The following is a 24084-nucleotide window of genomic DNA, read 5'->3' as shown; positions in this document are numbered from 1 at the left end:
CAGTAATTTGAAGTCTCATCATGTGTGAAAACGAGTTATTCAGATGATCTTTATTGTTGATTGAAGGTATACAAAGTGTGAAATTTCAGGAGGCTGTTTGTAACAGAGGTTAAAACACCACTTGAGGCCGCCGCCGTGACTCACTAGGTTAATCCTCAGCCTCCAGCACCGGCATCCCATATGGGCGCCCGTTCTAGTCCCGGTTGCTCCTCTTCCAGTCCAGCTCTCTCCTGTGGCCTGGGAAAGCAGTAGAGGATGGCCCAGGTGCTTGGGCCCCTGCACCTGCATGGGAGACAGGGAGGAAGCACCTTGCTCCTGGCTTTGGATCGGCACAGCTCTGGCCATAGCGGCCATTTGGGGGGGTGAACCAATGGAAGGAAGACCTTTCTCTCTGTCTCTCTCTCTCTCACTGTCTGTAATTCTGTCAAATAAATAAAATAAATTTAAAAAATTAAAAAATGTTTAAAAACACCACTTGAACCACCCACACCCTGTATTGCAGTGCCTGGGTCAAGTCTGGCTCCACTCCCAAAGTCAGCTTCCTGCTGATGTGCACCACACGAAGACTTGAGTTTTTGGGTCCCTGCCGCCCATGTGAGAGACCTGCACTGAGTCCCCAGCTCCCAGGCTCAGCCTTTCCCAGACCCCACTGCTGCAGGCATCTGAGGGGTGAAGCAGCGGATGGAAGCTCGCTCCCTCTCTCTCTATACCTTTCAACTAAGTATTTAAAAATTCAAAACCAAAACCTTCTAACTTCAAAGGAAATATAGTTGGACTTTGAGTACTGATAAGAGCGTTGGACATCAATATGTCCAATTATGCTTCAAATAATAAATGTTATTTAGAAGTATAAATAAAATTTAAGATTTTATTAGTTTTACCTCTGATACCCTCAAGAAATTTAATAAATGTTATAATTACTTTCATTAATGTAAACAAGTTTATCAAAATTTTGTTATATTAAGTGCTAATAATTTTAAGGTAGAAAAACTTTCATATACTCTACTAAGAGACTATTGGAACTCATAGAAGATTTTGGCAAAGTAGCAGGGTATAAAATCAATGCACAAAAATCAACAGCCTTTGTATACACAGACAATGCCATGGCTGAGGAAGAACTTCTAAGATCAATCCCATTCACAATAGCTACAAAAACAATCAAATACCTTGGAATAAACTTAACCAAGGACGTTCAAGATCTCTATGATGAAAATTACAAAACCTTAAAGAAAGAAATAGAAGAGGATACCAAGAAATGGAAAAATCTTCCATGCTCATGGATTGGAAGAATCAATATCATCAGAATGTCCATTCTCCCAAAAGCAATCTATAAATTCAATGCAATACCAATCAAGATACCTAAGACCTTCTTCTCAGATCTGGAAAAAATGGTGCTAAAATTTATATGGAGGCACAAGAGACCTCGAATAGCTAAAGCAATCTTGTACAACAAAAACAAAGCCGGAGGCATCACAATACCAGATTTCAGGACATACTACAGGGCAGTTGTAATCAAAACAGCATGGTACTGGTACAGAAACAGATGGATAGACCAGTGGAACAGAATTGAAATACCAGAAATCAACCCAAACATCTACAGCCAACTTATATTTGATCAAGGATCTAAAACTAATTCCTGGAGCCAGGACAGTCTATTCAATAAATGGTGCTGGGAAAATTGGATTTCCACGTGCAGAATCATGAAGCAAGACCCCTACCTTACACCTTACACAAAAATCCACTCAACATGGATTAAAGACCTAAATCTACGACCTGCCACCATCAAGTTACTAGAGAACATTGGAGAAACCCTTCAAGATATTGGCACAGGCAAAGAGTTTCTGGAAAAGACCCGGGAGGCACAGGCAGTCAAAGCCAAAATCAACTATTGGGATTGCATCAAATTGAGAAGTTTCTGTACTGCAAAAGAAACAGCCAGGAGAGTGAAGAGACAACCGACAGAATGGGAAAAAATATTTGCAAACTATGCAACAGATAAAGGGTTAATAACCAGAATCTACAAAGAGATCAAGAAACTCCACAAAAACAAAACAAACAACCCACTTCAGAGATGGGCCAAGGACCTCAATAGACATTTTTCAAAAGAGGAAATCCAAATGGCCAACAGGCACATGAAAAAATGTTCAAGGTCACTAGCAATCAGGGAAATGCAAATCAAAACCACAATGAGGTTTCACCTCACCCCGGTTAGAATGGCTCACATTCAGAAATCTACCAACAACAGATGCTGGCGAGGATGTGGGGAAAAAGGGACACTAACCCACTGTTGGTGGGAATGCAAACTGGTCAAGCCACTATGGAAGTCAGTCTGGAGATCCCTCAGAAACCTGAAGATAACCCTACCGTTCGACCCAGCCATCCCACTCCTTGGAATTTACCCAAAGGAATTTAAATTGGCAAACAAAAAAGCGGTCTGCAGCCTAATGTTTATTGCAGCTCAATTCACAATAGCTAAGACCTGGAACCAACCTAAATGCCCATCAACGGTAGACTGGATAAAGAAATTATGGGATATGTACTCTTTAGAATACTATACCGCAGTAAGAAACAACGAAATCCAGTCATTTGCAACAAAATGGAGGAATCTGGAACACATCATGCTGAGTGAAATAAGCCAATCCCAAAGGGACAAATACCATATGTTCTCCCTGATCGGTGACAACTGACTGAACACCAAAAAGGAAACCTCCTGAAGTGAAATGGACACTATGGGAAACGGTGACTTGATCAGCATAGCCCTGACTGTTAATGAACAACTTAATACATTATCCCTCTTAGTAGTTTTTTTGTCTGTTCTACTTAATATGACTGGTTTAATTCTGTAATTATTACACAGTTATTCTTAAGTGTTGAAAATTAACTGAAATGTGATCCCTGTTAAACATAAGAGTGGGAATAAGAGAGGGAAGAGATGTATAATTTGGGACATGCTCAAGCTGACTTGCCCCAAATGGTAGAGTTAGAAACATACCAGGGGATTCCAATTCAATCCCATCAAGGTGGCATGTACCAATGCCATCTCACTATTCCAAGTGATCAATCTCAGTTCACAATTGATCATAATGAAAGGACTAAGAGTCAAAGGGAGCACATAAACAAGTCTAGTACCTGCTAACACTAACCGATAGAATAAATAAAGGGGAGAGTGATCCAACATGGGAAGTGAGATACTCAGAAGACTCATAGAATGGCAGATGTCCTAAATAGCACTCTGGCCTCAGAATCAGCCCTAAAGGCATTCCGATCTGGCTGAAAAGCCCATGAGAGTATTTCAGGCATGGAAAGCCAAGACACTCTGGCAAAAGATCTCTGTGAGTGAGATCCCAGTGGAAAGAACAGGTCTTCAAAGAAGGAGGTACCTTTCTCTGAAGAGAGGAGAGAACCTCCACTTTGACTATGACCTTGTCTAAACAAGATAAGAATCGGAGAACTCAGAGGGCTTCCATAGCCTTGGAAACTCATGACTGGAGCATAGGGAGATTACTGATGCCATAGACAGGAGTGTCAATTGGTAAAGTCAACAACAGGAGTCACTGTGCACTTACTCCTCATGTAGGATCTCTGTCCTTAATGTGCTGTGCATTGAGATTTAATGCTATAACGAGTACTCAAACAATATATTTCACTTTGTGTTTCTATGGGGGTGCAAACTGTTGAAATCTTTACTTAATGTATACTAAACTGATCCTCTGTAAAAAAAAAAAAAAAAAAAAAAAAATTATCAACTCCCAACTTGACTCTCACTGGGATTAAACATGACAATAGGTCTGATCTGATTTCATCATCATTTAAAAAAAATCATCTATTATTTTTCACTTTATGTTTCTGTGTGGGAGCAAACTGTTGAAATCCTTACTTAATGTATACTAAGCTGATCTTCTGTATATTAAGATAATCGAAAATGAATCTTGATGTGAATGGAAGGGGAGAGGGAGTGGGAAAGGGGAGGGTTGTGGGTGGGAGGGACGGTATGGGGGGGAAGCCATTGTAATCCATAAATCATACTTTGGAAATTTATATTCATTAAATAAAAGTTAAAAAAAAAAGAATTCATGTTTGACCTACACATTTGTTTTCCCTGTGAAGTTTTACCACAAAATGGTTTAATTCAATAAATAAATATTTAATGAAAAAAAAGAAAAACTTTCATATATAATTTACTAAAATAAGCATGAATCAGTTCATAAATCAAGTATATATAATATAACTATTTTTTCAAAAAAATTATTTATTTATTTGAGAGCTGGAGTTATAGACAGAGAGAGGGAGAGACAGAGAAAGGTCTTCCATCCTCTGGTTCACTCCCCAAATGGCCACAACGGCTGGAGTTGGGCCAATCCAAAGCCAGGAGCCAGGAGCTTCTTCTGGGTCTCCCATGTGGGTGCAGGGGCCCAAGCCCTTGGGCCAACTTCTACTGCTTTTTCAGGCCATAGCAGAGAGCTGGATCAGAAGAGGAGCAGCCAGAACACAAACCGGCGTCCATATGGGATGCCAGCGCTGCAGGTGGAGCCTTAGCCCACTATGCCACAGCACCATCTCCAAATGATCACTTTTTGTAAAATCTATATTTCTATAAATGCAACATCTATAAAATATAAGTATAGAAAAAGCATTCAATAGATATAATAAAAATGTTAATCCTAGTTGTCGCTCCCCCTCTTCGTGGAGGAACGACTCAGGACCCTGCCTAGGCTTCATATCCGAGTCACGGCACCATTATGTCGCTCCCCGTCTTTGTGGAGGAACGACACAGGACCCTGCGTTGTTCTTTTGTCTGCTCGGCCCTCCCCGGGTTTGCTGCTGGTCCTTCCCGGGTTGGCTGCTGGTCCTTCCCGGGTTGGCTGCTGGTCCTTCCCGGGTTGGCTACCATCCTTTCCACCTCCGTGGAAGGGCGGTTCCCCCTGCCACATTCCCCACTTCCGCGGGGGAGCGGCACACCGCCGGCCGGCTCTCTCGGGGGCTGCACGGGTGTTCCCCTTAGATGTTCCTCTTAGATGTTCCTGGTGCATGCCGTCTCTCTCCTCCTTTATAGTCCTCCTCCGCCAATCCTAACTCGGCTGCCCACATGCCGAGTACGCTGCTCTCCTCCAATCAGGAGCAGGTCCTGCAGCTTGTCAAGTTGGTGAGAGGCAGCTGTGTAGAAGCTGTTGCCTCCTCTCCCAGCGCCATATTGTGGGAGAGCAGATGCATAGAATAAGTCTTAATTCCAGTAACTCAGTCCAGTCCGGGTTGCTCCCCACACTAGTCATCTCTGGATGGTGGGATTTGGATGACTTTTATTTTCTATTTTCTTTTTACTTGTTTGTGTGTTTTTAATGCAAGTATACTTCCTATTTTTGCAAGAAGAAAAATAATAGTATTATTATTTTACTTAGAGGCATGTCGGGGCAAGAAATGTTTCTATATTTATGCCAAACAACCCAGATGACCATCCTGGCTGCCATCTCATAGCTATCCTTTAACAGCTTATACAAACATTTTTAGGATCAGATAGTTTTAAAAAGAACATAAGTTAGGTTGGAGACAAACTCCAACTTTACCATTTTAGCTGTTATATGACTTTGAGGCAGTTTTTAAACGTTTAATTCCCCAGTTCCCTGTCTCAAAAAGGAGTGTGCATTGTTAGGAGCATAAAATGAAATCACTGATACAGGCCAAGTGCCTGAAACAAAATGCGTGCTCAGGGGCAGGCATTTGCTCTTGTGGTTGACACTGACTGAGACACCCACATCCCATCCCGGAGTGCCTGGGTTCCATGTCTGCTTCTGACTCCAGCTTCCTGCGAATGCAGACCCCGGGAGGCAGCAGCGACAAGTCAAGTAACCAGATTCTGGTCACCCGCACGGGACACGGGAATTGTGTTCCCAGCCTCAGCTTTTGTAGGCATTTGGCGAGTAAACCAGCAAATGTGACCTCTGTGCTCAAGAAGTGTTCTGTTTGCCCTGTTCCTAAAAGACCTTGTTCTGGTTCTGTGTATGTTAGTTCTCTTCCCTATGGTGGATTTAAATAAACTTGGTTTCAGTCTAATCAAAGTGATGGAGGCCTGCATATTTTAATCTCTGTTTCGGGTTCTTGCCTCACACACAGATAAGAATTCTACGCAGAGACAAATACAAAGGTGCACAGAGGGAAAACAAGGTGTATTTGAAAGGTTAGCAAATGAACATACATTCGTGTGTGAGTGTGGGCTGCCCCACATGGAGAAACTCCCACCATGCGTAGGCCAGAGGATTGTCCAAAGAAAGAGAGGGAAGCCTGAATAACACCCCCCAACCTTGGTCTTGGGCAAAAAAAGAGGGCTCCCCTCCACCCCCGCCCAGTTCCCAGCCTCTGAGGCAAGGAATGGTACCTCTACATGTGGGAAGCCAGCTACGAATTTTATAGTACCTGCACGTGGAGTTAATATCTTTATAATCCTGGTGGCTCCTCTTCTTGGTCCTGGATGAGACAGGGGCATCCCTGGAAGGTGGATGTTTTCAAAGGACAGCTAAGGAGTTAACCTTACACCGTAGGCTGCAAGGCTTCCAGCTTACTTAGACCTAACTGCCTACCCGCCAGTTCACACCACAAGGAAAAGATTAGAGGAGCAAGGAGGCCTGCGGTCTCGCTTCTCCCACGTTCGTGACTTCGGAGTAAAGAAAGGGAGAAAAAGGAAGACCGGCAGGCAGCAGAGCCCCTGAATGTCAGACGCTGCGTTACGTGTGGTGCTTTACTTAAGGAAGGTTCCATATTCCCAGATGCTTGAACATCTGTGAGGTGTCTCAGGTTTCTACCTTGTTATGATCGCATTTGCCTCTTGAGAACCACCTTACGTTACATCACCATTTACCCTAAAGCAGCCCATTACTCCCCTTTCTGTCCTTACAGAGGCCTTAGTTGTGACAAAAAGGTTCGGTTGGTGACGTCCCTATCACGGTCAGGGCATGTTTTTAGATCTTTCCTTCACAGCTTTCGAGGCTTTAGAAATGGAAATTTTCTTTTTCTCTCCCTTCCTCTGCAGGTCAATATGTCTCCCGTCTTTGTTTTTTAACGTTCATTGGCTCCTAAGCAGCCTTTGTAATAGTAGTTAAACATGCCTTATTTAAATAAGCCTCATTCCATGTGGAGCAACTTAGGACACTAATGAAAGGGGTATCTCTAATTTACGGGCCCAAGTTGTTAACATTTGACTAGATGAGGCCTTCCACAAAGAACTAACGCGCACCAAATTTACAACATGGGAAAGCATCCCAGCCCAAGAATGTCTGAGCCTGTGACAACTCCCTCTCCGTCTAACTTTGCCTCCATATTTCAGAGACAGTTAAGTAATGGCAGAGAGGCCTGCAGGATTTGGGAATGCAGCCTCCCTTCCGAATGATCTATTGCAGTTGTGTTGCGCACCGATTGCACAACAATGGTTTGTATTTTTCTACTTTATCATGAGCCAACGAAGTCTTTTTTCTCCCCCTCCCTCCCTTAAAACCTTACCCTTTCTCATCCTTTATACTTTTGTTGCCCTGATATGAAAACCCTAAAAAGGCAATTACTAATTGCACCCTTCAAAGCCCCAAATGCATGTGATATAATTAGCAATATAAACACAACCAGCATCTTTCCCCACTGACAGCTCTCCCAGCAATTTGTCTGCTGAAGTTCAAGTTTTCTGCCAACACATTTCCCAGGAAATGTCCCCAAATGGCATGTGATCTTTCCCATCTTAGACAAACTGCCTCGGTCAGGTGTCACCCAATGGACCTGCCTGTTTCTGCCTTTATTCTCAACACGATGTTGTCTCTCTAGACTGTTTACTAAGCCCTGGTTTTTCTGCATTGAATTCCATTTTCAGCCCTCTCTCTACACCATGCCTGCCACGTGCACTTGTGCTAACGTACCTTTGCTGTTCCCTCCTGGTTCTCAGGGGTCTCTGAGCAGCCTCAGAACTGTGTGGTCGTTTCCCCAGTTTTCTTGTCTAGTAATTTCACTCTAAGGAGCTTGGCTCTGAGTTTGTCATCATCTCATGGACTTTTTTAGTTTCCAGTTGGCTAAGAGCCAGGCCTCTGCCCTCAGCTCTATGCTTGTTTCTCAGGCTGCCTAGTCATGTCATGAATTTTATTCTTCTGTCTCTCATCGTTTGAAGGTGGGAACCCAACCCAAAAGTACTGAAGATGAACGCCAGGGGGAAGTTGACAAGGCCTCTCAGAGGCTGTCGGATCCTAGATCGTGGAGCAGGAGGGAGCCCAGATGCCAGCCAGTCCAATTCTATCAGTTTCCAGTTGACAAAGCTGGGACCTCAGAGTCTAAGGTCACAGGCCATTCTAAAAAAGTAAGTCCTGAACTGCCAGGAGGAGCATTTCCAAGTGCTAAAATCTTTGACTTTGGAGTCTACCAAACCTGGGTCTAAACCCAAGTTGTGCAGCCTGGTACAATTCATGTAAACCCTCTAGTGCACAGTAACCTTACCTATTAAACTGGAGGTGATAACACCTATCTTGCTGGGTTGTTGAGCTGGATATATGATTGCTATTAATTATTAACTAGAATCCAGCTGTATTGACTTTCAGTCAAATGCTATTTACAAGATAGTGCTGCTATTATGGGTCTAATGCCAATCTTCTAAGATTCCAATCCTAATCTTTACTAATGGTAGAATGACTTTCAACAACTTATTTACAGAACTGTGCATTAGTTGGTTAATTCATAACATAAAGCTAATAACAATGCCTAGTATATAGGCATTTCATGTGCTACATAAAGTTTCAGCAGTGTACCAATGAAAAATCCTGTTGCCCAGTGACACTGTAGCTGCATTTTATTTTTTAAGATGGGTCTACTTATTTATTTGAAAGGCAATGACAGAATGGAGAGAGAAAGGAAGGGAGGGAGGGAGAGAGAGAACTTAATCTACTGGTTCACTACCCAAATGGCTGCAACAGCCAGGGCTGGGCTAGGCCAAAGCCAGGAGCAAGGAAATTTGTCCAGTTCTCCCCTGTGGGGAGCAGGGATTTGAGGACTTGAGCCATCATCTGCTGGATCCCAGATGCATTAGCAGGGGCTGGATTAGAAGGAGAGTGGCAGGGACTCAAACTGGCACTCCAGTATGGAATTATAGTTGTTGAAGGCAGCAGCTTAACTTACCACGCCACACCTGGCCCTACATTGTAGCTGTTGTGACATCCTAGTATTACACATTCTTCACATGTTTGTGGTGATGCTGGCGTAAGCAGTGTGCTGCCAGTCATGTGAAAGTAAAGCACATACAACTATGTGCAGGACATAATATTGGTAATAAATGACTATGTTACTGTTGTAAATGTTCTACGCTATACTTTTAATGGTTATTTTAGACTGTATCCCATGTACTTCTAAGAAAAACTTTACTGTTAGTGGCTGGTGTTGTGCAGCAATGGGTTAAATCACCACTTGTAACACGAGCATCCCATATCCAAGCACTGGTTTGAGTCTCAGCTGCTCTGTTTCCAATCCAGCTCCCTGCTAATGTGTCTAGGAAAGCAGCAGAAGATGGCCCAATTACTTGGACCACAGCCACTCTGTGAGAGAGCCGGAAGGACTTCCAGCTCCTGACTTGAGCCTGGCTCAGCCCTGACTGTTGTAGGCATCTGGGGAGTGAACCATCAAGTGAGGATCTCTCCTCCTCTCCCCCTTCCCCCCCACTCCTTCTCTCTCTCTCTCTCTCATTCTGCCTTTCAAATAAATATTTTTTAAGTGTACTGTAAAGCAGTATGGCATTTTATGCCAGCCTTGTATGTCTTGTGTTTACCAAGTGCTTTGATTGCATCAGGGGGCCACACTGAGTGACTGACCTAGCCCATGGAGGTTTGTGCAAGTACATGCTATGTTGTTTGCTCAACAAAATTGCCTGCCAATGCACCTCAGAACTATCACTGTAGTTAAGTGACACATGACTGCAGTTGTAAGGGTTAGAGACATAATCCTTGTAAACCCAGCATTTCACCCAGTGTCTGGCATGTAGGGAACAACAAAGCATTGCATTTGCATCTGTGAAGCCCCAGATGCCTGGAACGAATGTACCCACACCAGGATTCTCTCATCTTGTGTACCTCCCAGCCCCAAAATATATCCAGGCTTGTACAGTTGGTGGGCTTCAGCCCACGGTACCAGTCATTCATTCAAGCTGGTCCTTAAGCAATAAGTAACTTTAGGGCACACAGAGATGGACAAAAAGGTGCTTTCCAGCAAAGCAACAGTCAGGAGCAAAGGAGAGGAGGAGGAAAGTGTGTGCGAGGAAGGGGGCCTCTTAAGCACCAAGTCTGTTTGTTCTCAAAGGCTTTGAGTTGACCTCCTCATTCTCTCCTATACTAATTTGACCATGATCACAATCTCCCATTTGACTGTTCCCCATCAAATTCAGAATAGTCCCACCTCCTCAGGACAACCTTCCAGAACTGCCTTGCCAGCCTCAGTTCCTGCACTCTGCCAACTATCTTTCCTGAAGCACTTGAATTTGTCTAAATCACCTGCCTCTCCATCAGCCCTTTGCCTGGACTGGTTCCTTGTCCAGAACGCTGTCCTACTTGACCTTCAAGGTTGGGTTCACAGGTTGCCTGCAGGAAGTCTTCTTTGACATCCACTGCCCACCCCACCATTCTCTGCGTACACACGAGAACAGAGAGCATCCTAGGTTTGCCTCAAGCACAGCCGGTAATATATAGGATCCTATGTTTATCTCTATTTCCCTCTACATTAAAAATTTCCTGACCACAGAGGCTGGGCCTTATGAAGGATCTTCTGTGTGCTGAGCACCATTGGAACTACGAAAGAAAGAACAAGAGAGACAAAGACTGATGTCTCAGAGTTACTGTCCAGTGGGTAAAGCAGAGAAGTAACAAACAGATAAATGCAGAAATGAGTATTTCCAGATAGTGTCAAGTGCCATGAAGGTAATAAAGTGGTGGAATGTGCTGAAGAGTGAAGGGTGGAGGGTGGAGGGAGAAGGACAGCGCTGGACAAAGTAGTGTAAGCACAGCAGAACACTGATGAGGAGCCAGCAGCACCTGGAACACCAAGGGCACGCCTAATCAGTGCCGCGCGGAGGGGGAGAGCTCATAAAAATCTGTTGAAGGAAGGCAGGGACTGTTGTTGGGATCAAACTCAAGAATGGAAAGGTGGGGCCACCATCTGCAACACTGGCAGCCTGTGGAATGCCAGTCCCAGCTGCTCCACTTCCAATCCAGCTCCTGGCTACTGTGCCTGGAAAAGCAGCAGAAGATGGCCCAAGTGCTTGGGCCCCTGATACCCATGCGGGAGACCAGGATGGAGTTCTAGGCTCCTGACTTTGGCCTGGCCCAACCCAAGCCATTACAGCCATTTGAGGAGTGAACCAGCAGATGGAAGATCTCTCTCTCTCTCTCTTCTCTCTGTCTCTTTCTGCTTTTCAAATAAATAAATAAATCTTTAAGAAAAAAAAAAAAAGAATGTAAAGGTAACTCAAGTTCTTTCCACATAGAAATCAGTCCAGGGGTATAAGGCAGAGAAAAGCACCAAAATCATCAGGCTAGTGTCTTGGGAGGGGTGACCAGAGGTTAGGCTAAACTGGTGACCTTAGGGCAAAGCAGGTTTCTAAAGCCAACATTTCTTTTTTTCTTTTTTTTAATTTATTTATTTGAAAGGTAGAGTTACAGACACAAGTACAGACAGAGAGAAAGGTCTTCCAACTGCTGGTTCAATCCCCAAATGAATGCAACGGCTGGAGCTGGGCTGATCCGAACCAGGAGCCAGGAGCTTCCTCCAGACCTCTCAGGCAGGTGCAGGAGCCCAAGCGCTTGGGCCATCTTCCACTGCTTTCCCAGGCCATAGCAGAGAGCTGGATGGGAAGAGGAGGAGCCAGGAATCAAACCAGTGCCCATATGGGATGCCGGCACTGCAGGCAGAGGATTAGCCTAAGGCACCACAGGGCCAGCCCCACCAACATTTCTTGAAGAATATTCCAGAAACATCAAAGTAGACCTTGGAGTTGCTCTGAAGTCTCAATTGGAGAAGCTCGTCCTCCTACCCTTCCCCCCCATCACTGGGCCACTCACAGCCCATGTTAACATACGAAAGGCTCTGCAGACCCCAGTATTTGGAAAACCAGGGTAAGTTTTATTTTCCAAATTCATTTGAACGCTGTATGCTTTCTCTCTCTCTGTGTGTGTGTGTGTGTGTGTGTGTGTGTGTGTGTTTTAACACATTACTGCTTTAATTCCGTGAACTAGCATTTTGTGAAACACATTTTGGGAAGCTCTGATCTAAATCACTGACCACAACCCACCAGCCTTGCTGTGGTAATTTGTGGTTTTCAGTTCCATTTTGTTCACTGGAAACACTGATAAATAAGGTGATATGATTTTTGGAAATACATAATACGTAATTTGGTTAGCACATGAGAAAAAAAAGACACAAGAGTCTCAGTAAATCTGACTTCACTGCATCTCTTCTGTCAGGACATAATTGCAGCAGAAGTCAACTGTTTAACCCATTACAGAGAAATATGTGTAAATATATACTAATATCAGTTCCTCCAAAATAGAAATTTAATTACTACAGGTTAAAATCAAATTCATATCCACTTTTTGCATACAGATTTATCAGGCTTTTGAGATAAAAATTAATAGTTTCTGTTCAGCTGAGTGCAAAAAAAATTAAGTGTACTCATCACAAACCCATCTTGCTTACAACCATTTTAAATGGCAGGACTATTGGGCACTTTAAGATTAATTTTGAAAAATCAAACACATTGTATTTCATAGTAAAATAGATATTTAATAGAAGAAGAAAAAATACCAAAAGTTGATTAATACCAATGACACTTTCTCAGTAGCTGAAAATAAGACTAATAAAAAGTTCCTCCTAAGCCAGACTATATTCTCTTCTGTTATATTACATTACAAGATATTTAAAGTCTACTTAGCAAACTGATTCTATTAAAATAAAGCTCACCATACAAAATGGTTTTTCTAACCATATGGAAATGTTAAATTTCGATAATAAAGCTCATATATATATTATTGGAATGTACAGAACTCACCTCCTTGCAAAGTTCTGGTTATATACACCTTGTTAAATACTCATCTTAAGTTTGTATTTTTCTGACAACTTTAAAACTAGGAATCACTGGGACCAGTGCTGTGGCACAGCGGTTTAACATCTTGGCCTGCATCCCATATGTGCGCCAGTTCGAGACCTGTCTGCTCCCCTTCCAATCCAGCTCTCTACTATGGCCTGGGAAAGCAGTAGAAGATGGCCCAAGTCCTTGAGCCCCTGCACCCACCCTCTGGGAGACCCAGAGGAAGCTCCTGGCTCCTGGCTTCGGATTGGCACAGCTCTGGCCTTTGTGGACAATTGGGGAGTGAACCAGCGGATGGAAGACCTCTCTCTCTCTCCTCTATGTAACTCTGACTTTCAAATAAATAAATAAATCTTTAAAAAAGAAAATTAGGGGGCTGGTGCTGTGGCGCAGCAGGTTAAAGCCCCAGCCTGATGCACCGGCATCCCATATGGGTGCCGGTTCTAGTCCCAGCGGCTCCTCTTCCGATCCAGCTCTCTGCTATGGCCTGGGAAAGCAGTGGAAGATGGCCCAAGTCCTTAGGCCCCTGCACCCATGTGGGAGACCTGGAAGAAGCTCCTGGCTCCTGGCTTCGGATCGGTACAGCACCGGCCATATGGAGAGTGAACCAGCGGATGGAAGACCTCTCTCTCTCTCTGTCTCTACCTCTCTCTGTAACTCTCTTTCAAATAAATGAAGTAAATATTAAAAAAAAAAAGCAAACTAGAAGTCATCTTAGAGTTACCTGGAAATAAGTCACTAAGAAAATGAATGCCAGTTGTTCAGTAGCAGTAAATGTTAATTCTGTTATTTATTCTCAAACCAAGTTTCCTCTGATAAATATCAAATAATTTGTTACACTCACAACACTGGTTTTCAAAATACAGAAGAGTATCTTAATTATTTACCTGATTAATGTACATCTAATAAAATCAGATCAACATCACTGTTATCTAGAATTAACCTAAGCCTCCAAAAATGTTGATTTATGCAAGCCTCCAGTCAAAATTACTTTCTTCTGCCAGCATTGAGGTGCAGTAGATTAAGCAACCACCTATGATGCCAGCAACTCAAATGAGCTGTCAGTTCAAGCCCTGGCTGCTCTGATCCAGTTCCCTGCTAATGCACGTAGGAAACAGTGAGGATGGACTGACTGCTTGTGCCACTGCCACCCAAGTGGAAGACCCAGATGGAGTTCTAAGCTCCTAGAACAGTCCCAGCCTTTGTAGCCATTTGGGAAGTAAACCAGCAGGTGGAAGGTCTCTCTCCCTCTCTCTCCATCTCTACCTTGATCTCTGTAACTCTGTCATTCAAATCAATCTTTTCTAAAAATGAAAAACCAATATTCATTTTTCATGTCCTACCTTTTATTTTGGTTGTAAGAGTAAATTCAGGGGCCGGCGCTGTGGCGTAGCAGGTAAACCGCTGCCTTCAGTGCTGGCATCCCATATGGGTGCCAGTTTGAGTCCCAACTGCTCTACTTCCAATCCAGCTCTCTGTTAAGGCCTAGGAAAGCAGTAGAAGATGGCCCAAGTGCTTGGGCCCCTGCACCCACATGTGAGATCTGGAAGAAGCTCCTGTCTCCTGGCTTCAGATCAGCACAGCTCGAGCCATTGAGGCCAATTAGGGAGTGAACCAGTGGATGGAACACCTCTTTCTCTCTGCCTCTCATTCTCCCTCTGTGTAACTCTGACTTTCAAATAAATAAATAAATCTTTTTTAAAAAAAGGAGTCAATTTAGAATTATAACTAAGAATTTTATCATATTTTAACAAAAGTTTGGCTGTGTTTAGCATCTTGATTCCTTTTTTTAAGATTTGTTTATTTATTTGAAAGGCACAGTTGGGGGGATAGAGAGGGGAAAGGGAGGAGAGGAGAGGGAGAGGGAGAGAGAGATCTTCTATCTGCTGGTTCACTTCCAAAATGGCCACAATGGCCAGAGCTGGGCTGATCCAAAGCCAGGAGCCAGGAGCTTCATCCAGGTCTCCCACATGGGTGCAGGGGCCCAGGCACTTGGACCATCTTCTACTGCTTTCCCAGGTGCATTACCAAGGAGCTGGGTCAGAAGTGGAGCAGCTGTGACTCGAACCAGCAGCTATATGGGATGCCAGCACTGCAGGTAGCAGCTTACTCCACTAGGCCACAATGACAGCCTCCTTATTCTTTCTTTTTAAAGACTTATTTATTTATGTTTATTTGAGAGTGGGAGAGACAGAGAAGAATGATATCTTCCATCCTCTGGCCTGGGCACAAATTGGCCTCCATATGGTATGCCAGCTTGCAGGCAGTGGCTTAACCCGTTGCACCCAATGCCAGACCTCTGATACTTATTCCAATAACATCTTTTTAAAAGTCATTCAGACCAAATATCAAAGGAGAATAAGTTAGAAAATGTTCAACTGAAATGCCTTTGTAGCTGGCTACATGTCACCTTCATAAAGTGGAATATATGGAACTACTAAATCATACACTGCATGAGGTAGAAAACAATCTCTTGAATGTAGGATAATGGATCAATTAAACACACACATGAAAAAAGAATCTTGATCCTCTATCTCAAATTATAAGTAAAAATCAATTTCAGATGTATGGTAGATCTAAATGTGAGAGGTAAGATAATACAATTTTTAGAAAAAAAAGAATACCATCATGATCTTAAAATAAGCAAAGATTTCTCAGACAGGACATAGAAGGCATCAATCATTAAAGCTAAGAACTTATATTTCATGAGAAGCCATTATTAAGAATTAAGAGGCAGGGGCGGGTGTTGTGGTACAGTGGGTTAAGCAGCAGCTTTAGATACCTGCATCTCATATCCCAGTACTAGTTTGAGGCCCGGCTACTCCACTTCTGATTCAGCTTCTTGCTAACGCGCCTGGGAAGCAACAAATGATAGCTGAAGCGATTGAGTTCTTGCCACCGTATGGGAGATCAGCTGGAGTTCCTGACTTGTGCCTTCATCCTGGCCTAGTCCTAGCTATTTGGGGAGTGAAACAGCAAATGGACTATTTCTTTCTCTCCCCCCCACCACCTTTCAAACATATAAATAAATAAATTTTTAAAACAAAATGTTACATAAATTGTGGTGTATTCATACAGTAGAATACAAAAATGAGAATGAACAAACTACAGCCATACACAAAAACTGAGTCTCATAACCATAATGATGGGAGAAGCTGGGTACTATACGACTCCATCTAATAAAGTTCAGAACAGTGGGATGGGAGGGCAGATCTTGCTTTAGAAACTAGGATAATGGTGGGGCTGGCGCTGTGGCGCAGTGGGTTAACACCCTGGTCTGGAGCGCCGGCATCCCATATGGGTGCCGGTTCGAGGCTTGGCTGCTCCACTTCTGATCCAGCTCTCTGCTATGGCCTGGGAAAGCACTGGAAGATGGACCAAATCCTTGAGCCCCTCAACCCACATGGGAGACCTGGAGGAAGCTCCTGGCTCCTGGCTTCAGATCGGCGCAGCTCTGGCCACTGTGGCCAATTGGGGAGTGAACCATCAGGATGGAAGACCTCTCTCTCTCTCTGTCTCTGCCTCTCCTTTTCTTGTGTAACTCTGACTTTCAAATAAATAAATAAATAAAGATTTAAAAAAAAAGAAATTAGGATAGTGGTAACATTTCAAATGGAGCATAGTGTCTGGAAAGAGGAATGAGGGAGGCTTTTAGTGCCTGGAGGTGGTCTGAGGGAGGTTTAATGTTCAGTTTCTGGGGTACCTGTACCTTCTGCTAGTTGCATGGGTGTGCTCATTCATCAAGCTACACACTCAAAACTCATGCATTTTCTATGTGCAATATTGCAGGAAAACTTATACATAAAAATTCTATTGCACACATTCCCGTATACAGAAATATGCCATGATATAATGCTAAATGAGAGAAGGGATGTAGAGTGAGATGAACCTCAGGCTGCCTACTGAAGAGAAAGAGAAAGGGAGAAGCGCACGTGTGTGGAAGAGGCTGACTGGAATGGATGTGGACCAAACGGTAAAAAAGAATTCCCTTGGAAGCTGGAGACTTTTATTTTCTTTTCTCCACTCTTTCTATATGTTCTGTATTTCCTTGAAGAAGCATCACCTGTGATAAAAAAGAAAAAATATTACATATATGCTCTTGCCCGGATTTTTTTCAAAATAGATAAACCAGATTTATCAACAACATATAGGCATTTCCCGCCTAGGCAAAAGAAAAAGTTTTAAGCAATTACCTTCAACAGCCTTAAAAATTGAGTCAAAACATCAGCCTGATATGAACTACCTTTCATATGACATGGATATTTGAGGAGCCATGGAATAGTCTTGGATAAGTAGGGTCAGTAAGTGACCACCTCTTCAGTACCAGGAACTTCCTGCCTTAGGAAGTATCTGAAAACTTGCCTCAATTTGCACATAAAATCCAAGTATATCAAGAGTGCTCCTACCAGTTGGACATCTTACATATCTGATTAGACGTCTAGTGAAGGGGCCAGCACTGTGGTGTAGCGGTAAAGCTGCTGCCTGTGGTGCCCACATCCCATATGGGCACCAGTTCGAGTCCTGGCTGCTCCACTTCCAATCCAGCTCCCTGCCAATCCACCTGGCAAAGCAGCGGAAGATGGCCCTGCACACACATGGGAGACCCCAAGGAGTCTCCTGGCTCCTGGCTTTGAACTGGCCCAGCTCCTGCCATTGCAGCCAACTGGGGAGTAAACCAGCAGATGGAAGGTCTCTCTCTCTCTCTCTCTCTCTCTCTTTAACTCTGCCTTTCAAATAAATAAATAAGTCTTTTTAAAAAGTCCAGTAGATGTATTTTAATAAGTCACAGGGTAACCCAGCTTTGTTCTCGCTTAAGCAATTAGTTTTCTTTCTGTTCTTCTACCTCTGTCTGCCTTTCTTCTCCCTTCTCCTAGGACTGCCTGACACTGTCCTTGAGGATCCTCATTTTCCTCCCTTACCCTATTTAGTCTCAGTCCCAGGGGTGCCGCTGGGGCTGGACAGTCTTAAGATTAGTTCTGATGTCCTTGAAACACTAGCTGAAGTGCAGGTCCCTAGTACAGCTGAGAGATCTGCCTCCAGTCTCTGAAACTGGAAGTGCAAGGAGAGAAAGGAAAGTGAACTTGATCTGTGTCTGTCCCTCACCTCCCAGCCCCAGCCCCTCCCCCGGGCGCCGCGAACGGAGCCTAACTATAGGTCAAAATGAAGCAGCTGCCAACACTGCAGTGCGAGCTGGCGCTCCTTCCCCACCACCACCACCACCGCCACCACCACCACTTTTCACGTGTCCACACGGTAGGTCACAGAGCAGTAGGGGAAAGGGAAGTGGTGACGCAATACCAAATAGCCTCGCTCGGAATGGGGGACCAGAACGTTGCTAGGCAAACACCAAACTTAGACAGCGGACGAAGCTTGGCTCCAAGTGGAGGAGAGCGACCCTTCTCACTCCCAGCAGTGAAAAACGCAAACCAGGCGGTGCCTCTGTCACAAGAGAACCACCACAGCTTGTGCAAGTCAGATGATGTGCATCCGGGGTACGGGAAAACCCTAGAACTCTCCAAATATCAGGGGTTAATTACAACTGCAGAGATTTTCAGAGCAAGGTGCACGAAAATTTGAAAACGAGAAGGCATTGTAGAAATCCCCCGAGAGAAACTCTGAGACCTGCATCTAGACCTTTCATGCTCACGTGACGAGGACTGTGGAGAATGGGGTAGTTTCCACTGGGCTGGACAAGACAGAGCAGAAAGGTCACCTCCCAGTCTGCAGATGTCTGAAGGCTTGTGGGCTGAGCCTGGAAGGCTCCCTGGAGGAGCCTTCAGGCCAGGACCAGATCAGCTTGCAAGAGACGTGAAGGAAACCACTTCTCTGGTGCTGGTGGTACAGACCTCGGGGCGAGAAACTGAGTGGTGCAGGATTGCGGTGGCAAAACCAGAGGGTGGGGTGAGAAGACAGCCAGAGTGTGTGGAGTGGGTTGTGATATTTGATATCTGAGGGGGACTCGGGGTGAGGCAGAGAAGCAAATGGCTTGGTAAGAAATCCGGGAAGGCGGGGGGGGGGGGGGGGGGGGCGGGGGGAGTAATGATGGAGAGGATGGAGGAGACCTTGGAAGGAGCCATGCGCTTCAGTCCGAAGCCATATCTGAAATAGATCCACACTCTGTTCACGACCAAGGGATGGGGTATGTGGTGCCCTTATTAGATTGGAACTGAGGGAGCTGTTTTTAAATAAATGACCCAAAAGACTTTTTAAACTCTTACTATGAAAAAATATAATATAATAATGACCTTCTCGTACCCAATATTCTGCTCCAGCAATGGTCAACACCACATCCTTCTCTCTCTGTGTAACTCTGATTTTTAAATAAAGAAATAAATATTTTTTTAAAAAAATATGAATTCTTTTTTTGTAAAGATTTTATTTATTTGAAAGACAGAGTTACAGAGAGAGGTAGAGACAAAGAGAGAGGTCTTCCATCCACTGGTTCACTCCCCAGATGGCTGAAGCAGCCGGAGCTGCACCAATCCGAAGCCAGGAGCCAGGAGCTTCTTCCAGGTCTCCCACACAGGTGCAGGGGCCCAAGGACTTGGGCCATCCTCTACTGCTTTCCCAGGCCATAGCAGAGGGCAGGATCGGAAGAGGAGCAGCAGGGACTAGAATTGGTGCCCATATGGGATGCCAGCGCTTCAGGCCAGGGCTTTAACCCACTGCACCACAGTGCCGGCCCCATCATTATTTAAAAGCTGGCCACAACATCATTATTAGATCTTTCTGTTTGGTTTCAGGTTATTTATTTTTCAATTTTTAAATTGTGTGATTTTCTTTTACATGAATATACTGGGCAAAGTCCAATTAAGGTAAGTATATTTATCCTTTCAATTATTTTTTTCTCTTTTTTTAAATTTCATTTAATTATACAAGTTTCATGTATGTCATACATGCAGATTGAGGAACATAGTGATACTTCCCACTGCACCCTTCCTCTTCCCATGCTCCAACCTTCCTCCTCCTCCCTCTCCCATTCCACTCTTAATTTTTACAAAGATCTACATTCAGTTTACTTAACAATCGTACAGTTAACCCTACGCTAAGTAAAAGAGTTCGGCAAACAGTAAGAAGGAAAACCACATACCTTAAACATGATTTCTTTCTGGTGCAGGTATTTAGCCTAGAAGTTAAGAGGCAGGTTAGGGCTCCCACATCCCAGATCACAGAGCCTGGCCCAGTACTCAGGCCGGGCACCTCACTCCAGCTTCCTTCTAATACAGACCCTGGGAGTCAGTGATTCAGTCCATGCCACCCTCATGGAAAACTTGCATTTAGTTCCCAGCTCCCAGCTTCTGCCACAGACCTGCTCCAGTCATCACAGGTGAATCATTGAATAGACTTCTTTCCTCTCTCTCTCTTGCTCTCTCTCTCTGTCCTCCTGTCTCTCTGCTTCTCAAGTAAATGAAAAAAAAAAATTAAAAATACTCCAATTTTTAAGAAAATCATTTCTTACTATCACCAAATAGCAGAGGATATAGGATATTTTGAAGACATTTATATATTAAGCTTCTTCTGTTACTGTAAAAACTGCTTGTGCATTTTAGAAATCTTAGAAGAGTATGAGGGGATAAAGCTGTATCAGGAACCCTGGAGGGGCTTAGGCGCAGCAAGAGAAACTATTCAATGGTTAGCCACAGAATGCAGCTATGGAGCAGAGGACAAGTGTCTCGCAGGACTCCACGCTAAGTCCTACACACGTCTGCAGCTATCAGTATGCACCAAAAAGCTGACATTTTAAAAAATCTAATTAAAAAAAAAAAAAAAAGAAGCCGACATTTGGGCTGCTCTTGCCGAAAGCAGATAATTAGAGGACGTTGGTAATAAGAAAAAGGATTTCTGTCAGTCTACCCACTTCCATTCTGTTAGACCCATATATTGTATGCACCATAAAATATTTTTTAAACAGGTATGGCTAAAGAATGAGATTAAAAACCAGATACAGAGGTTCTCATTTTCTCCAACGCCCTAAGAGATCATCTGGAGTCCCTCACTTTGGAGACAGCAGCCCTTCATTGTCACTGTCATCCATGAGCAGCCTTTAAGTAGGGGATAGAGTGGTCAGGTTCCGCAGGCTCAGACAGAGCCTGGGGATAACCACCAAGGTGAAGTCAATGGTCTCAGCTCTGTTGTAGTTAGAGTCAGCCCTGGAGGTTTGAAGAAGTATGCACACTGAAGCCCCACCCATACCAACCAAAACAATAATTCTGGGGACAGGATCTGTGCTTTGGCTTTTTTTTTTTAATTCCTCAGTTGATTTTAATGTGCAGTCAAGGTTGAAAAAATCATTGAAAAAGTCAAGGCTTTGGTTTTCAAAGAGGAAAAAACAAAGGTACTTAACTTGAGACTATTAGTTCTGACTTAAAAACATTTATTCTACTACTTGCCCATCTAAGAGGAGAGAAAACGTTTCACTCTCTAATAAAGGAAGGAGACAGGGACATAAGAGAAAAAAGAAGCCGAAAAACTGTACATCTAATCTGAAAAATGGGAAGTTTCTCTCAGAAAAGGGCGGTTTTCATTTCCCAGGTCCAGGTTCTAATTCACTACATCTTAAACTGACCCAGCCTTTTGGCAGAACTTATTTTCATTCACCCAAATCACTTGTCCTATTAGATAATTTGGCATTATCTAATGATTATCACATATTGCAATTCTGGTTATTTCGTATGTCAAAATAATTCTGGCTACTTACTTTTTTTTTGTTTTGTTTTCATCAAGTTTATCTCTCAGTTGGGGGGAAGGGAGATGGTGGTGGAAAACTGACCTTAAAAAAATAAAAACACATTTTTTTTCTGTCTCTTAGGAACTGACTTCATCAAATTATCCTGGAGGGGAAAAGGCAAGTACAAAAATGTGAACTACAGGCAGCTGGAAAGCAAAATTCTACACAATGAATGACACACCAAATCCTGCAGGGAACTATGTACCACAATGCATTATTTCCTGTGGCTTCCTGCCTGGGGGACCCTAAAGAACAGTAAAAATTCAACCAGAAATGATTTCCTCAGCTGTCTCACTGATGGATTTAGCAAAGCTACAAAGATTTGGTCAAAATGTTAAGTCATTGTGAAATCCAAATATGTATACTTATAAATGTTTACATATTGATTCACAAGTTCCTAAAAATAAAAGTTACAAGCAATTTGACCTGGATTCCATTTTATCATGAACCTGGAATGCTGAAAATGCAGCCGTGGTCAAGGCATCAATTCTTTCATCAAAGTGAAAAGTCTATAAAATCATCAGCGTCTTTAGCCACATCCTCAAATTTCTCCACTTTACTCATCCCACAAAAGGTATTTTGACCTTAACTTTTGTGCTAAAGGAAAAGTTAATCAGCTTCTGTGGGACACCTAAAGAAAATAAAGTGGGCACTCTAAGTTTATTTTATGATGTTTAAAAAGGCAAAAACCGAGCTTGCACCACAAATAGGCTTCATCATAAATCCTGGGAGATCACGGGGGGATGTATGATGGCAGTGGACATCAGTTTGGCCACAGACAGTATTTATGAAACTGGGGATGAGTTGTCACAGCACATTCCAAGTCAGGACAGATAATATCAGTAATCAGTATCTGCTTTTGAGTTTACATGGTACCATCCATTGTCAAGTGATTTAAAATCGCTTATCATCCTTCCTTGACACACTTATTTCCATGATTCAGTGTCTCCATCTCCCTTACCTAGAAGCCTAACTCGTCTCTCATCTCACTCCAGCCCACCCTCAACATCAGCAGTGTTCTCTTACAACATATCTTGGAACTTGTCACCTTTGTTATTATTTCCGGGGTGTTCTGCCTCTCCTCACATCTCACCTCCTACTACTTTCCCACATTCACTCTTTACGCCATTCCCCAAGGATACTTTGGCTCTAAACTCTGTTCGTTTGCTATCTTTCCTTCATAAACACCTTCAACAACTCCTTTGCTGAACTGTCAAACTCTCACGTGGGCTTCTAGGTCGAGCCAAGGCTTCGCCTCTTCTGGAGGAACCTTTTCAGAAAGCTCCAGCATTGGTCTCTCCAGATTTTGCATTAACCTCCATATATTTTATTGTCATTTTTATCACCATTGCCTCCCAATCTGTGTACTCATTCCTCAGCTCTCCCCTCTAACTAGGAAATGAGCCCTACTGTCAAGTCATCTTGGTATCTCCAGGGCCCAGAAGGTGTCCAATTCAAGGAACTAATACATTCAATTGATAGAATTGTTGAAAGGATTTCTATTTCTATTCGAGGTAGATAAAATGGAAAAATACAAGGGGGACTCAAGGCTATTTCATCTAAGTCAAACATGAGAAATTTATTTTACTATGAGCCATTTACGGAAAAAGAAAACTGTCCATTTGCTGCATTATAAAAGTTATATAAAATGAAAATTTATTTAGTGAATGAAATAATTTAAATGTGAAAACAGGCACTTTCTGTTGGTATCCAAGCAGATTTAAGAAGTAGCAGCCCAGAGATAGTTGGCTGATATTTCATCCCCAAATCCACTTGAAGCAGGATCCTAAAGCTGAGAAGTGGCCCTTCGCTCTTCCTCACCCGGGGTCATTGATGCTTGGCACTTGGATGATGGAGAGCCATAGGACCACATGGTCTTTGTTCCCCAGGAAGGCCTTTGTCCAAAACCTCATCATCCTCTCTCTGCAAGGGACCTCCTCAGTCTCTCTACCTACATGGATTTTTCCTCCCATCCCTCACTTTTGTGAGCCAGGTGCTAGCGTTAAAACTTGGCAAAGAAAAAAAAGAAATTAAAGCTGCTCTTTAGCACTGTCATGCAGATAATACCCTAAGGGGAATGCCGGCATCCATGAATAGTTTCTGCACTGTGACTCACAGGGCCCCCAGGGGTTAGGCAGCAATTTGGGAGACCGGTTGGATGGGGCATCTTTTGACTATCCTATCGCCTACAGAGACTGAGCATTTCTGAAGCCTTCTCATGGTCCCAGGCCACATGGAACTCACAAACACTCACGTTGTATCTACAGAACAT

At 43.5% G+C, this 24084-nt stretch overlaps 2 long non-coding RNA genes across 2 annotated transcripts; one reads left to right on the top strand and one right to left on the bottom strand.

Annotated features, from left to right (window-relative positions):
• Positions 1-7522: 7522 nt before the first annotated feature.
• Positions 7523-19067, bottom strand: LOC127482876 (uncharacterized). Its single transcript, XR_007908756.2, has 3 exons — positions 18004-19067; positions 15867-17147; positions 7523-11842 (listed from the first exon to the last, which is right to left on the bottom strand). It is a non-coding gene; the product is annotated as an uncharacterized lncRNA (long non-coding RNA).
• On the top strand, positions 18415-22234 carry LOC127482875 (uncharacterized). Its single transcript, XR_007908755.1, has 2 exons — positions 18415-18576; positions 21894-22234. It is a non-coding gene; the product is annotated as an uncharacterized lncRNA (long non-coding RNA).
• Positions 22235-24084: the final 1850 nt, after the last annotated feature.

This window comes from Oryctolagus cuniculus, chromosome 4, assembly GCF_964237555.1.
Source record: "Oryctolagus cuniculus chromosome 4, mOryCun1.1, whole genome shotgun sequence".
Taxonomy (NCBI): domain Eukaryota; kingdom Metazoa; phylum Chordata; class Mammalia; order Lagomorpha; family Leporidae; genus Oryctolagus; species Oryctolagus cuniculus.
This window is presented reverse-complemented; position numbering and strand designations above follow the sequence as displayed.